Consider the following 7071-nt stretch of genomic DNA (forward strand, 5'->3'; position numbering starts at 1 on the left):
GCGGAGACCAGCTATAACACATGGGGGGACAAAAGAAAGTGGGGGCAGGGCCGTGTGTGGAGGCTCTTCTACGAACAGCTAGCAATGGGATGCGCAAGTTTGGGGGCCCAAGGTGCCGGGCCGTGGTCTCCTGGCCCACAAGCAGGTGTCCCTGGGCAGTGTCTGGGAGGGGCAGACATTTAGGGGATCTTAGCTCCCCTACCACAGGGCAGAATGGGATTAGGAATTGGAGAATGGGGACAGAAGCCTCTGGTACAAGGGAGCTTTAAGATTTTAGCACCAAGACTCCCAGAGGCAATTCGGCCCAGAGGCAGAGGGAGGGACACCGCTGATGCCTGATTCGGTATTTTCGACAGTGGTAATGAGGCCTCTGGGAGACCACCTCAGAATCTGAAATTTGCCCATGCAGGGAGGGCCCTGAATGGAAGACTCGTAGGCCAGTCAGGGTGAAGCAGGGCCCTTCCGAGGCTCCCCTATCTTCCCATGGGGAGGGAAAGGGAAGCACTGGCATTGCTGAGCCGATTCCTTTTCTCATAAATGGCCTGCCTCCTGCAGCTTCACCTCTCGGTGGAGAAGCTGCCTCCCTAGGAAAGAGCATCTGACACGTGCCCTGCCTACCGTCCTCGTCACAAGCTGCAGGCTGCTGCCCCAAGTCTACAGATGAATCCACATCCTAACAAGCAAAAACCAAACAGAGTAACTTTTTCGCAATCGACTGGCCAAGTCTCTTGGAATCCTAACTTAATGGGTGAGCAGCTGGCCCTGGACCGGGCTGTGTTTCAACTCATTGCAGTCTCAGAGGTGTTGGTGATTGCCCAGCCCTGGCTTGAGATGTCACCTCATGGACGCGAGTCGGCCCACTTCTGGCTGCCCCCTTCACGGCTCTAGGCTCTGTGTACTTGTCCATTTGCAGACCTGCCTCCACGAGAAGCCTGGAGCTGGGCAGGGAAGAGGACACTGGGGCTTTGAATTAAAGCTCACCCAGCTCACAGCTGTGCAGGGAAGCCAACTTCCAGGCCCCCTGCCACATTCCATTTCCACACTTATCTATTCTCAACTGAACAGCCAGAGCGATCTTATTAAACAAAAATCAGACCATGCCACTCTTTTACTCAAAGCCTACCCAGAGCCCCCATCCCATTCAGAGGAAAAGCCCGAGTCCTTACAGCAGTCTTTGCCATGGGCCTTGCAAAGCCCTCCTGACCCATCCCATTACTGCTCTGCTTTTGTCTCCTGCCATTCTCCCTGCTTCTCCTGCTCCAGGCACGCACTCCTTGCTGTTCCATGACCATGCTGGCATGCTCCTGCCTCCGGGCCTTTGCTTTTGCTGTTCCTTTGCATTTGCTGTTCCTTTGGCCTAGAATGCTCTTACCCTAGATATCTGTATGGTTTGGTCCTCAGTTGAAGGAGTGGCCCTTGAAGAGTACTCAGATTTAATTAATGAGATTTTCTCTGACTTCCCGTGTATATATATAAACCTATATGAACAAATGCAAAAAGAATACCTTTAGAATAATAGTAACAGTAGTTCCTGTGAAGGAACCACTTGTATGTAAGCTCTACGTCCGTAAGCTAAGCTTAGAAGAGTGCCTTTTACATAGAAGGTGCTCAATAAATGTATGCCTAAGAATGAATTAATTGATCTCCTGCTATGTGCCAGGGATTATCCTAATTTTTTACATGAATGAATGAATTCAAACCTCATAATAATATATACTGTGATTATCATCCCCATGTTAAGATGACTGGGGGACATTTAATCTGCTCAAGATTGCTCCTGACATGCATTCATTCATTGAATTATTACAACAATTCAATTATTGTAATGGAATGTGGCAGGGGGCCTGGAAGTTGGCTTCCCTGCACAGCTGTGAGCTGGGTGAGCTTTAATTCAATTACAATAATAGATACTGTCATCTTCGCCATTGTACAGATGGGGAAGCAAAAGTTGAGAGAGTTTACTTTGCTGAAGCTCACAGGGTCAATAAAATAGAAGAGCTGAGCTTTGAAGTCAGGCAAATGGATGTTTAATCGCTGTACCATGGCTTCAAGCCCCACCCCCAGAGCGCTCTGCTGGTTGGACTACATGAAGTGGCCTGAACTCAGGGCTGGTTGCTTCTGGTCCTAGCATTGCTACCGTCTCCAACCTCTTGATTCATCCCCTCCTGACACCCCTGGGAGTGGACAGGCTCTGTTATTAGCATTACTCCCCAACTTCTATGTCTACACCTGGGTCCTTACTCAGGGAGGCTTTCCCGGGGGGTCTACCAGCCCAGTTGACAAGGAAGCTTCCAAGGCTGATTTGAGGTTTCAAGTTCATTCACATTCAGGATTTTTAAAGCCTGTCTAGGACAGCTCCAATAATGTGCAGCCACCGGGGGTGACTTAGAGTTCTCTCTCTTTACAATTGTCCTTCCGTCCCTGGCCATTCGTGATGCAGAAGAACTCTTACCTGAGTCCCCATATGATTGCCTCTCCACTTAGGCTTCAGAGGGCCACACTAGGTCATAGGCCTGGAGAAGCTGGTTCTTGGAGCTGGAACACCCATCCAGGCTCTGATGGTTTCTGAGCCTTCTTGGCAGAGGGTAGGGGGTAGAATGGCCTTGCTTTCTTATTCCATCTGAGATAATCAGCCAAACTCCTCCCAACTACATCCCTTTGCAGGATTGCGTCAGTCAGAAAGAGATGCCTGTGAGTTCATTTTGGAATTTCTAGAACAAGGACAAGCGGTAAGGAAATTCTCTGAACTGTTTTGAGAGCTGAGGAGGAAAATAAAAAAAATGAGGACTCATGCTTCCTTGGGTTTTGAATACTAGCCCTGGCTTGGAAGTTACCTGAAATTCAGCTTTCTTTTTTTTTTAAGAGAGAGAGAAAGAAGGTGGGGAAGGGCAGAGGAAGAGGAAGAGGGAGAAGCTTAGGCAGGCTCCACGCCCAGCACGGAGCCTCACACAGGGCTCAATCTCACAACCCTGAGATCTAAGCTGAAATCAAGAGTCAGACACTTAACTGACTGAGCCACCTAGGCACCCCGAAATTCAGCTCATTTTTGCCTTCTCACCTGGACAATCTTAGGTCAAGTCAGCAGACAGGATCTGTGCAAAGAATCTTCCTTACGGACTCCTAGCTCCACTGTCCCCAGAGGGCTCTGAGGGGGCCAGGACATTGACGAGTGTCAGTCTAGGAGATGGGGGAACTGATGAGGAAATCAAGCGAGCTATCCATCCTGGCTGCTCTGAGGTCTGGGCTAACAAGGAGGGACAGCGTCTGGGGTGCAGGCCGCAGGTCCAGCCTGTAGGAAGAGCTAAGGGCTGAGGCCTGACTCACAGGTGGGCAGTTTCTATGTTCTTTCCTAGTCCGAGTCAGACAAACTGAAGTTCCTGAGGGCTGTGGACACCTTGAGCAGCGCTGTTCACTCCCAGGCAAATGGCAATATGAATGATTACTTTCCCAAAACCATTCTGTCCAAGAAAATTGAGGTGAGAAAGACCCCAAGCTCTTCTGGGAGTTGATCAACCAGGGATGAGGATGACCAAGTCCCAGAGCCAAGAGCTGGCATCTCTGAGGGAAATTCCTGTTTTCTTCCTGGCCCTTCTAGTTATTAATCCTTGAAGAATCCACTGAGGTCTTGGTCAGCAATGTGCGTCAGCAAGCCATGCTCTGCATCGTGGCCCTGAGGTTCCTTCCTTGCTGTTTCCTCTTCTGAGTCCCCGGGTCTCTGATGCTGAGAACATTTGGGTTGGGAGGAAGGGCAGGGTTTGGGGACTTGAATTTTGGGCTGTGGGTGGCAGGGCCCCATGATTGCCACCTCATCTACCAGCATCCAGGGGTGATGGAGGTACCCCAAATTTCATTATTAGAAGCCTATTAGGACATCCAGTGTAGGAAACCTTTCCCAAGAAGCCAGGGAGCTCCTTCCCTGGCAAGGAAGCCATTGAAAAGTGTTTGGGGGCTCAGGTCCACACTGTTTCCTCAGAAAAGGTAGCAGAGCAGGTTCTATCATAGGGTCTTAGAAGCCTCACCCAGCCTGTCACTAATACCCTCCAAAGCTCTCTTATCATTCCTCTCCTCTCCCCTCAGCCAGGTGAATCCACCATTCTACTTATCCCAGAAACTGGACCTGGTAAATGCCTGCATCTCTAGCATATTCTCTCTGCCACTCATCATGCCCAGTCTAGACCGAAAGGAGAGTGCTAGTCTCTACTTCCAGGTAATCCCCACCATCACCTCCCAGTGGAGGTCTCCACTGGAGAGGATTTGTCTTCAGAGGCTTCCTCTGTCCTCTTAGCTCCTGGGCCCTCCTCCCCTCCTCCCCTCCTCTCTGACCCCTCCTTCAGGAGCTCAAAGCCCCATGGTCCTCATGCTGCCCAGGAGTAACTCCTCTGCCTCATCCTCACCTGTCTCCCTAGGGAGTGGCTCATGTTCCCACACTGCCTATGTCCTCTCCACAAAGGCTCTCATTTCTCTAGTTCCATGGCAAACTCAGTCTTAAGAGACAATATGATGATAAAACCCGTAGATTTTATGGAATAACTGACCAGTAGACTGCCAAATCTCAAGAATTTCCAGTTTTAAAAATAGAACTTTCCTTACTCTAAGAACAGAATGAATCCCTAATGGTGAGAATCTCATGGGGACTGTATTTGTTGGGGAGAATGGCCCGATGCCTACATTTTACTATTTGGCCTACAGTTTGGGCTGGCCCTGGTCCAGTCTTCAGTGAGGTCAAGAAAGATCAGCACTTGGGAAGATCAGTGTGTGGCGGCAGAGCTGGACTGGCCCCCACTTTCCTTCCTCCTGAGGAGGGGTCTGAGGGACATGGGGGGAGTGCCCCAGGGAGCCAGGTTGGCCCGGTGGCTGTCGGTCCTCCTACACTCCACGCTTCCTCAATTGTCAGACGATCCAAGCCTTAGATGACATGTTACAAGCTCTTGTAATGGAGGATACGGACCCCAACATGCCCACACTGCAGAACTTCCTGGAGGTAAGTGGCTATAGAAAGCAGTCAGACTGGAGCCCTATATTAAATCTGTCTTTTTGGGAGGAAAGACAAAGAATATTAAGATAGTCTGGAGGTCTTTCAAGCCAGAGGCCATCAGTTCTCAAACCTCAGTGAGCATCACGATGACTGGGAGACCACTTCCTGTATCGCTCTCTCTCTATCTTTAGAGCCTTTCAAATATTCTTAGTTATGATACATTGTCATATCTTTGGGGTGAATTTGAGTTGGGGAAATAGCCGAGTCACTTGAAACCAACTTTCATCAACAAGATGGTAATTAATGAGGATAATACAATTTTGGATAAAACATTATATTTGACTACAATACTTAGACAGGATCACCTGGATATCTTAAAAAAATCTTTGATGAGGGCCGTATCTAGAGAGGAAACATACTCCTATTGGGATTAGTGACATGGTTTTTTTTCGAAGGTATCATTTCTGGTACATTTGTTGAGAAGCATTTCTGTGCTTTGTAGGTACTTTCCCTGTAAGTGGACTAGTAAATGCACTAATATAATTTGAGTTTATGGGGAACAAAGATGCAGAGCTTTGGTTCTCCATCAGGGTGGGGTCCTCAGGAAATCCACTATTGGGTCCTCATTATCCAAAGGTAAATGGTGCTCCCCAAAGGAACCACTTGAAATCGTTTCCAGAGTTTCATTTATCGATTTATCTTGATAAATGAAATTAAAATGATAAAAATAAGATTTTCTATATGCAACAAGATTTAGATTATATTTGCTACTTTGAGGTAATTCTGAAGCAAAAAAAAATCACATGTGGCTATCTTAGACATAATTTTTCCTACAAAAACTATATGATCACATAATACCTCATTTATTTCATATTTGACTTTGCACAGTGGGATCAGAAAGAGGGTTGATTTAAAAAAAATATTTAAGGTCTATTTAGTTTTTCCAAGGGCTCCTCTCTCTTTTTTTCTGCCTTTGTTTTTTTTTTTCATATTTTTATTAAGGCGTAATTTACATACAGTATAACGCCCCCTTCCCAGTGGGTAGTTCTGTGGGTTTTGACAAACGCAGTCATATCTACACAACTACTATCAAGCTACAGAGCTGTTCTACCATCCCCCCAAATCCCCCCATGACTCTGTAAGTCAACGTCTCTGCCCACCCCAACCCCTGACAATAGATGATCTGTTTTTCTTTTTGGCATATGAGCTGCCAAAGCAAGCACCTGTTTGTCTTTCTGGCGGTTGGGGAGGTAGATTCGAAGCAGGGAGGGATGAGGGCAGTGTTCCCATAGAAGGCATTGGTGGTTTCTCTCTGCTGTCTTTCCAGATCATCTTGCCTTGGTTAACACTGTCAGAGAAAGTGCACGAACAGACCCGGGCCTTGGGCACCATTGCCCGGATGCTGAGGTTTATCTGCAATTTCCCTGAGCTGTCGGTGAGTGCCTGGGGTCGGGGGGAAGGCTGACCCATGGGCCTTGCCTCTCTGAACGTGGGGCACCTGACTGAGCCCAAAGCTCTGCAGGGCTTCACCAGAGCACCTTATTTATTTGTTTACCTGTTTATTTAGCATGATGCCTTTTCTGCTTCTATGAGATATTGCCCTTAGCTAGTAAACTCTAATTGTCCAGACACATCTCAGTCTTGGTGGGAGACCTTGGCCTGGAGAGCTGGGTTGAGCCCACAGCTTTCCCCTGGTTGGCGTATTTGAGGTGTCTGGCTGCCCCATGTCCCTGGGTGTCGTTCGGAAAGTTTCCCCCACTCCAGGACAGAGTGGAGTGGAGTTGGTGGGGTGAGGGGCCACACACAAGCACATAACTTAGTGATGTGGGAAGCAAGGCGAGGCTGGAGGGGGACGATGGTCACGGTGGGGAGGTAACAGTTTCCTCTTCCTGGCAGCACATGATGGAGTTCTCCATGATTGGGAAGCTAATCGGCATCTTAGGCCTGTTCTGCATGAACGCCAACTATGAGATCAGCACAGGGGCCTCAGAGGCATTGCATTACGTGTTCAAAATCCTTGTGCTTCATAGAAGTAAGTGATACGAGCCTGGGCCGCCGCGTGGCTGTAGCTGTGGGGACCTGCTGAGTGACAGGAG

This window comes from Halichoerus grypus, chromosome 7 (genome assembly GCF_964656455.1).
Source record: "Halichoerus grypus chromosome 7, mHalGry1.hap1.1, whole genome shotgun sequence".
In the NCBI taxonomy this organism is placed as follows: domain Eukaryota; kingdom Metazoa; phylum Chordata; class Mammalia; order Carnivora; family Phocidae; genus Halichoerus; species Halichoerus grypus.